Source organism: Aegilops tauschii, chromosome 4, assembly GCF_002575655.3.
Source record: "Aegilops tauschii subsp. strangulata cultivar AL8/78 chromosome 4, Aet v6.0, whole genome shotgun sequence".
Classification (NCBI taxonomy): Eukaryota; Viridiplantae; Streptophyta; class Magnoliopsida; order Poales; family Poaceae; genus Aegilops; species Aegilops tauschii.
In genome coordinates this window covers 12,977,296-12,987,351 of record NC_053038.3, presented here as the reverse complement: position 1 = coordinate 12,987,351, position 10,056 = coordinate 12,977,296, and the positions used below count along the sequence as shown (strand labels likewise).

Below are 10,056 nucleotides of genomic sequence, written 5' to 3'. Positions count from 1 at the left end.
AATATACAAGCCAAGTTCTATAATGAAAATTCCCACTAGTATATGAAAGTGACAACATAGGAGACTCTCTATCATGAAGATCATGGTGCTACTTTGAAGCACAAGTGTGGAAAAAGGATAGCAACATAGGAGACTCTCTATCATGAAGGTCATGCTTTTGCCAGGTTCACATCGATCTTTCCCCTTTTCTCGTTTCCCTTTCCAAATCCCTAGCCCTCTCTCTCCATTTGCCCCTCCAAATCTCGACGGCGAAAGCATGACAGCGAGTTGGGCATCGGGCGGCGGCGGCGGCTGCAGCGAGAAGAGCGGTGGCGACCGCAAGTTAGGTCGAACCCTGGGTCCTGGAAGCAGGTGGGGCGGATTTAGTGGCACAGGAGGCAGCGGCGGTGGATCGAGTGGAACAAGGGACGGGGGTTTCCTGGGCGGCGGTGGGTCGGGAGAACCCACGGCTAGGGTTTCTTCGGTGCTACACTTTGGTGGCAAAAAGGTAAGTTATTTACTGTTGTTCTTTACATCCCAGCATTATCACCCACAATTCATGACCTGTGGCCCTGACAAGCTCCATCTATCTGATCATCAGGAAACTCCTGGTGGCCGTGTCCGCATAGATGCAGACAAGTTTGGCAGCGCATTCTTGGGATGTGGGTTTGAGGTTAGTCTACTGAGCATGATCTTCAAACTAGTACTGCTATTGCGGTCAAGCTGCAAAAAAGTTTAGTGTTTACCGCTTGCAGTGACAAGTTCAGTTATAAATTGACTTGAATTGCTCATGATTTATTTAGGATGGTATCACTTCTGATTATGTTGAATGGGTTGATGGGGAGTGGGATAGCAAAGCAAAGTCAGTCATTAAGTATCTTGCCATGAAGAACAAGAAACTGGAAACTAAGATTACAGAATATGAAGCTGAAATTAAAAGGAATGAGAACCCGACCAAACCGTACCGATTGCATAACTTATATGCTTACATATAAAAGCATACCTAACCAACATCAAACCCAAAATATTGTTAACTTATATGCTGAAACATATAACAACATACCTAACTTAAGATAACCAGCAGCTTCCTCCTCCTTCAGCAATTGTGCCCATCTTCACTTCTTCAGAAATTTGAGGCGGCGTGAGCGGCGCACCACACACGGAGAAGCCTTCTTCTTGACCGCCGTCCTCTTCGACAGCTGCGCCACCTGATCCTGAGCCACCTGATCCTGAGCCACCTCCTCTTCTTCCACCTTCATTATGTCAGGGAGGAGGGGAAGGAGCTCGAGGTCGATGGGCATTGTCTTGCCACCCTCGACGGCGACCGGCGCTACCATCTGCACGGCATCCTCCTCGCCCTCCTCATGGTCATCAGGGATGACCAGTACCTCGTCCACGTCGTCCTCCACGACGTCAAAGCCCAACGGCAGGACTGGCTTCGGCACGTGGCGGACCTGGTAGTCCGGGCTGATGGGCGCAGGGAGAGCGAGCTCGACGTCGACGCGCTCCGCCCTCGACGCGACGCGTGCTGGATCTGGCCGCAACGTCATGGTGGTGGAGCGGTACATCCACCACCTTGCACGCTGAACAGGGGAGTCACTCAGCGTGGCCTCTCGTATTGCCCAGACGAGGAGGAGAGCCGGCGGGACGTCGCGGCAGTAGGGGAAGGCGCGCTTCTTCTCGGCGTCGGTGAGGACTTTGACGAGGCCATGCGCGTGGTTGACCAACATCTCCGTGCTGGGGAACCAGCCGCACACCTCCGTCAACTACGCGCGCTACCCCTCGTCATCGCCGGCGAGCTCCATCATCGCTCTCTGCCAGCCGAGGCTTCTCTCCATGGAGGCGGTTGTCGGCGAGGGTTTTCTCGATCTATTGTAGGTGGGGATAAGAGGGGAGTTCAAACCGGCGCGTGTGGGAGGTGGGTGAATGTGTGGTGGGGAGTGGTAAGTTACTTATCTAATGGCAGTTAGGACGTGGGGAGGGGAAATGTACAATATTCTTTCTACCTCCCGCCCCGGTCATAACACAGTGGCATTTCAAGCTATTGTTCCCAACCATGTATAACTAATTTATTTAGGTCGGATTTTGTTGCTTATTTAGAGATGTAAAAGGTTGACACTCCCACTAAAAAAAGTGTCGATCGAGTTGCTACAATATATAGGAACCAAACACTCGACGTTAAACGTCGAACTAAATTTGATGCCATAATGTGAAGGATATACTGTCTAGTTCACTCGATTCATCCGTAAAAAATTGAAGCAAGTGTTCTACTCTTCTTCCTTCTCCACATTTCTGCACATGATAAAAGACAAGATAAGTTAATGAATGATAAATTTTTTAATAATCTGCAATGCATACAAACACTTACTTTTGATTTAGTTTGCATTTCTTGCTACGTCTAGTGTGTCCTAGCAATTTGCAAGCGCTGCACCGGGTTTTCAACTCATCAAAAGAGATTGGTCTACCATTTTTCGAGACAGGGCGGTTCTCATCTACCTTTGTTGCACCTTTGCTTGACACTTTCATAGGATCTTTAACTGCAACCATGTTGCCTTCACCATCGTCTACATATTCAACTGCACACTTACTAAAGTCATTTGTTTTCTTGCTCAAATTTTCCTGTAGCAGATCATACTCATGACTCTTAGCTATCACAGCCTTCAAACTATCATGTAACTGATCCCACAAAGCTGGGTGTTTGCATGCCGCATGCATAGCTTCTGACGCTAACACACTGACCTGGCTATATTTCATTCTTTCCCCTGCCCCAGTCCAACCAAATCCCAACAGATCGCTTGTGCGCCTCGCGGGCAGTCCCAACCTTGCTTGTTTCGTGAACCGAACAAGAACTAAACACTTTGGTATTTCAGATATGTTCAAGTACTTCAGTACATGGAATATGTGCTTGCAAGGTAGATCCTTTCGAATCATTCTTCTACAGTTGCACCTTATAGGTTATGCGGAATTTACTGGTGTATACTCCACCCAAAAACGGCTCTTCCGGTTACTCTTCCAGGCCACGATGTATTGCTGTGATCCGTCTCCCAGCTTAATTTCTACAATCTCCATGCCGTCAATTTTTCTAAGATCATCTTGCAACATATAGAAGTTTGCTGGAGTGAAGACGTGAGAAGCAGATATCTCAAGTTCCCTCGAGCTAGTAACTGGCACCGGTAAACTCTGTGAGGTCGTGCAGTCATCTCGCGCCTCGTTTTCACGGATACGTACAACGGCGTTCTCATAATGCAAAATCATATCCACCAGGGTCATTTCACCGTCTAGGTGGAGGTGAAGGCATGAGTTCAGGCTTTCACTCCGCTGGTTGCTTTTCATGCCAAGCCAAAACCCCTCTGTCAGATAAGCCGCGGCCCACAGTCTCCTCTTCTTATACATCCGTCTCAACCATGTTACGGGTTTTTCCGACTGCCATCTTTTGGAAAACGCGTGCCATCTCTCCTCAAACGTGGCCGTGGACGTGTTGTAGTACAGAAGAGTTCGGAACTCCTTCAAGGACTTGTGACTGAGGTGAATCTTCATTTCTTTTTCTATATGCCACGTACATATACGGTGCCACACGTCTGGCAAGACTTCACGAATTGCCTTGATCATTGCAGCGTCGGCATCTGTGATTACACTCTTCGGCATCTTTTGACACATGGACCTCAAAAAAGTCTACAGCAGCCACACGTATGTCTGTTCGGTCTCGTCCAAAACTATGGCACAACCAAAAACAGTGGTCTTCCTGTTGGGGAACGCAGTAATTTCAAAATTTTCCTACGCACACGCAAGATCATGGTGATGCATAGCAACGAGCGGGAGAGTGTTGTCCACGTACCCTCGTAGACCTTAAGCGGAAGCGTTATGACAACGCGGTTGATGTAGTCGTACGTCTTCACAATCCGACCGATCCTAGTGCCGAAAGTACGACACCTCCGCGATCTGCACACGTTCGGCTCGGTGACGTCCCACGAACTCACGATCCAGCAGAGTGTCGAGGGAGAGCTTCGTCAGCACGACGGCGTGATGACGGTGATGATGAAGCTACCGGCGCAGGGCTTCGTCTAAGCACTGCAACGATATGACCGAGGTGGATTATGGTGGATGGGGGCACCGCACACGGCTAGAAACAATCAACTTGTGTGTCCTAGGGTGCCCCCCTTTCCCCGTATATAAAGGAGCAAGGGGGAGGCCGGCCGGCCTGGGCGCGCCAAGGAGAGGGGGGAGTCCTCCTCCTAGTGGGAGTAGGACTCCCCTTTCCTAGTCCAACTAGGAAGGAGGAAGGGGGTAGGAAGGAGAGGGAGAGAGGGAGGAAAGAGGGGGCGCCGCCCCCCTCCTTGTCCAATTCGGACTCCCAAAGGGGGGGGGCCAGCCCTAGGCCCTCTCCTCTCTCTCCCACAAGGCCCATGTTGGCCCATTAGTTCCCCCGGGGGTTCCGATAAACCCCCGACACTCCGATAATTATCCGATGACCCCCGGAACACTTCCTGTGTCCGAATATAGTCGTCCAATATATCAATCTTTATGTCTCGACCATTTCGAGACTCCTCGTCATGTCCGTGATCACATCCGGGACTCCGAACTATCTTTGGTACATCAAAACACATAAACTCATAATACCGATCATCACCGAACGTTAAGCGTGCGGACCCTACGGGTTCGAGAACTATGTAGACATGACCGAGACATGTTTCCGGTCAATAACCAATAGCGGAACCTGGATGCTCATATTGGCTCCCACATATTCTACGAAGATCCTTATCGGTCAAACCGCATAACAACATACGTTGTTCCCTTTGTCATCGGTATGTTACTTGCCCGAGATTCGATCGTTGGTATCTCAATACCTAGTTCAATCTCGTTACCAACAAGTCTCTTTACTCGTTCCATAATGCATCATCCCGCAACTAACTCATTAGTCACATTGCTTCCAAGGCTTATAGTGATGTGCATTACCGAGAGGGCCCAGAGATACCTCTCCGACAATCGGAGTGACAAATCCTAATCTCGATCTATGCCAACTCAATAAACACCATCGGAGACACCTATAGAGCACCTTTATAATCACCCAGGTACGTTGTGATGTTTGGTAGCACATAAATTGTTCCTCCGGTATTCGGGAGTTGCATAATCTCATAGTCATAGGAACATGTATAAGTCATGAAGAAAGCAATAGCTACAAACTAAACGATCAAGTGCTAAGCTAACGGAATGGGTCAAGTCAATCACATCATTCTCTAATGATGTGATCCCGTTTCATCAAATGACAACTCATGTCTATGGCTAGGAAACTTTAACCGTCTTTGATTAACGAGCTAGTCAAGTAGAGGCATACTAGTGACACTCTGTTTGTCTATGTATTCACACATGTACTAAGTTTTCGGTTAATACAATTCTAGCATGAATAATAAACATTTATAATGATATAAGGAAATATAAATAACAACTTTATTATTGCCTCTAGGGCATATTTCCTTTAGTCTCCCACTTGCACTATAGTCAATAATCTAGATTACAATGTAATGATTCTAACACCCATGGAGTCTTGGTGCTGATCATGTTTTTCTCGTGAGAGAGGCTTAGTCAACGGGTCTGCAATATTCAGATCCGTATGTATCTTGCAAACCTCTATGTCCCCTTCCGACACTTGATGATGGATGGAATTGAAGCGTCTCTTGATGTGCTTGGTTCTCTTGTGAAATATGGATTCCTTCGCCAAGGCAATGGCTCCAGTATTGTCACAAAAGATTTTCATTGGACCCGATGCACTAGGTATGACACCTAGATCGGATATGAACTCCTTCATCCAGACTCCTTCATTTGCTGCTTCCGAATAAGTTATGTACTTCACTTCACATGTAGATCCCGCCACGACGCTTTGCATAGAACTGCACCAACTTACAGCTCCACCGTTCAATATAAATACGTATTCAGTTTGTGACTTAGAGTCATCCGGATCAGTGTCAAAGCTTGCATCGACGTAACCATTTACGACGAGCTCTTTGTCGCCTCCATAAACGAGAAACATATCCTTAGTCTTTTTTAGGTATTTCAGGATGTTCTTGAATGTTGTCCAGTGATCCACTCCTGGATTACTTTGGTACCTCCCTGCTAAACTAATAGCAAGGCACACATCAGGCCTGGTACACAGCATTGCATACATGATAGAGCCTATGGCTGAAGCATAGGGAACATCTTTCATTTTCTCTCTATCTTCTGCAGTGGTCGGGCATTGAGTCTGACTCAACTTCACACCTTGTAACACAGGCAATCCATTTTGAACTTCTTCAAAACTTTATCAAGGTATGTGCTTTGTGAAAGTCCAATTAAGCATCTTGATCTATCTCTATAGATCTTAATGCCCAATAAATAAGCAGCTTCACCGAGGTCTTTCATTAAAAAACTCTTGTTCAAGTATCCTTTTATGCTATCCAGAAATTCTATATCATTTCCAATCAATAATATGTCATCCACATATAATATTAGAAATGCTACAGAGCTCCCACTCACTTTCTTGTAATTACAGGCTTCTCCAAAAGTCTGTATAAAACCATATGCTTTGATCACGCTATCAAAACGTTTATTCAAACTCCGAGAGGCTTGCACCAGTCCATAAATGGATCGCTGGAGCTTGCACACTTTGTTAGCACCTTTTGGATCGACAAAACCTTCTGGTTGCATCATATACAACTCTTCTTTAAGATATCCATTAAGGAATGCAGTTTTGACATCCATTTGCCAAATTTCATAATCATAAAATGCGGCAATTGCTAACATGATTCAGACGGACTTAAGCATCGCTACGGGTGAGAAGGTCTCATCGTAGTCAACTCCTTGAACTTGACGAAAACCTTTCGCAACAAGTCGAGCTTTGTAGACAGTAACATTACCGTCATCGTCAGTCTTCTTCTTGAAGATCCATTTATTCTCTATGGCTTGCCGATCCTCGGGCAAGTCAACCAAAGTCCACACTTTGTTCTCATACATGGATCCCATCTCAGATTTCATGGCCTCAAGCCATTTTGCGGAATCTGGGCTCATCATCGCTTCCTCATAGTTCGTAGGTTCGTCATGGTCAAGTAACATGACTTCCAGAACAGGATTATCATACCACTCTGGTGCGGATCTTACTCTGGTTGACCTACGAGGTTCGGTAGTAACTTTATCAGAAGTTTCATGATCATCATCATTAGCTTCCGCACTTACTGGTGTAGGATTCACTGGAACTGATTTCTGTGATGAACTACTTTCCATTAAGGGAGCAGGTATAGTTACCTCATCAAGTTCTACTTTCCTCCCACTCACTTCTTTCGAGAGAAACTCCTTCTCTAGAAAGGATCCATTCTTAGCAACGAATGTCTTGCCTTCGGATCTGTGATAGAAGGTGTACCCAACAGTCTCCTTTGGGTATCCTATGAAGACACATTTCTCTGATTTGGGTTCGAGCTTATCAGGTTGAAGCTTTTTCACATAAGCATCGCAGCCCCAAACTTTAAGAAACGACAACTTTGGTTTCTTGCCAAACCACAATTCATAAGGTGTCTCTAAAGCATAACCCCAAAACGATAGCGGTAAATGAGTAAGAGACATCATAGATCGCACCATATCTAGTAAAGTACGATTACGACGTTCGGACACACCATTACGTTGTGGTGTTCCGGGTGGCGTGAGTTGCGAAACTATTCCGCATTGTTTGAAATGAAGACCAAACTCGTAACTCAAATATTCTCCTCCACGATCAGATCGTAGAAACTTTATTTTCTTGTTACGATGATTTTCCACTTCACTCTGAAATTCTTTGAACTTTTCAAATGTTTCAGACTTATGTTTCATCAAGTAGATATACCCATATCTGCTCAAATCATCTGTGAAGGTGAGAAAATAACGATACCCGCCGCGATCCTCAATATTCATCGGGCCACATACATCAGTATGTATGATTTCCAATAAATCTGTTGCTCGCTCCATTGTTCCGGAGAACAGAGTTTTAGTCATCTTGCCCATGAGGCATGGTTCGCAAGTACCAAGTGATTTATAATAAAGTGATTCCAAAAGTCCATCAGAATGGAGTTTCTTCATGCGCTTTACACCAATATGACCCAAAGGCAGTGCCACAAATAAGTTGCACTATCATTATCAACTCTGCATCTTTTGGCTTCAATGTTATGAATATGTGTATCACTACCACTACAAGAAATATGTCAACTTGTGACCCTCACTATTGGCCACTGAAAGGTCATAGTTTTTCATTTGCGACCTTTTTGTGACCAAAAACAGAAGGTCAAAAGCTGGCGGTCATAAACTGAAATTAGTGACCTTCTTTGTGATATGTAAAAGGTCGTTGGTTCCATGACCAAATTTTTGGTCACTAGGAACCTTCTCAGGCCACGTAGGCATCCAACGTGGCAAGCTGATGTGGCACAAGAATCAGCCCGGTCCAATTCGGTTTTCTACATGGGCCTAGCCCAACAATTCGGCCTTTTTAATATATATTTTTTCTCTTAATTTTCGCTAGCTACGTGGGCCTGGCCCAACAATATGGCCTTACTGCTTTTCTATTTTTAGCCATTTTATTTTGCAACGGGTCCCACTTGTCATGCTTAGCTCAAAATTGGTCCCACACATTATAACTTGGACCCACTTGTCAGGTTTCCATTTGACGGGTATTCAAATCACATACACAATCATTGTTTCGAACAGACTAGAGAGCAAATGAAACTGGTCCAAAACAATACTACATCAATCTATTACAATCGTTACAGTATATTACAACCCAGATATGCCTACTACTGCCTATACAATTACAACACATAATATGCTACCCTTTGCTGATATGCTTCACAGCTTCGGACATGGATTCGCACTTCACCTATGCAAAAATAAGAATGAACATATAAGAATAAGAATAGGTATAGAACATCAAACAGTAGCCCATGAGGGATCCAATAACTCATAGTCAAGAATTGACAACAAATGCCATGTACATAAATAGTATGACTAACACTAATCAGTATGCGTTCATGGAGTGACTAAAATGTTCTCACTAGCTAGGATTTTTTTGGTATATAATATACTGACATGTGCAACTCTCTAAATTGATCATAGAAATGGAAAGTGTAAGAACAAGTTTCAGAATCCAGGCATGTCAAATTTTAAGCACCAGCAAAATAGATCTAACAAACCAGACCATGATAATGATGCATCAGGATTTATGGTTCTAGAAAAACAGTAAAGAGATGGACATACACGCATCAAGCATACCAGCTACTACAATAAGAGGTCCAGATGCTCCAGGAACTGCACTTCGGCAATCGTGCAGTAGCTAGGGATTGAGGAGGATGAGCTTGTTGTATCCATTGTACCTGGGTCATATTTAGGTACACAATTAGCTAATATGTCAACATTTAGTTACCATGAACATAAAACAACGAACTCGGATAAGAATTAGCAGTGTAGTAAATGTATCACTATAGCTTTAGGAAATAGTTAAGTCTTGTGGGTATATAGTTTACTTGCATATGGCCAACACTAACCAGTATGAGTTCGTTCAATAACTAAAAAGTACTCAGTAGCTGACAATGTATAGTTTACACATATAAACCGAAGATTCAGCAAAGGCATGTTGATAAAACAGTGAAAACAATGGTATCTGGTATACTGCCATGCATGAGCACTTCTTAATATTTATATTCATCATCACAACAACCTATAACTATCTATGCTCACTGTTACAAATCTATGCATAGTTCAAAAGCTCGATTTTGAAACATCAAATGTTTCAGAATAATCATATGAATCATCATTTTCTCAGCCCATCTACCAAGTGCAACTACTTCATCATTCTAGGTAAATTAAGATGTTAAATGACTAAAACTACTAGTATGCTACTGGTTAAAAAATGTGACCAGAGGATTACACTTGAACACATCACTTGCAATGCCTACTGGAAGGAGCAAGTGTATAGAAGAAAACAAACATTGGACAGGCTGGCCATCAGTCTTAAAAACCTCAATTTTGTATTCCTCAAAGAGAATCTCAGGAATATGTTGTTGTAGCATCATCTGACCAGCCAATCGATCA

The 10,056-nt window shown here is 44.3% G+C and overlaps 1 non-coding gene across 1 annotated transcript; it reads right to left on the bottom strand.

Annotated features, from left to right (window-relative positions):
- Positions 1-9,963: 9,963 nt before the first annotated feature.
- LOC141022086 (small nucleolar RNA SNORD36) lies at positions 9,964-10,043 on the bottom strand. The gene has a single exon (XR_012182946.1). It is a non-coding gene; the product is annotated as a small nucleolar RNA SNORD36 (small nucleolar RNA).
- Between the last annotated feature and the right edge of the window lie 13 nt (positions 10,044-10,056).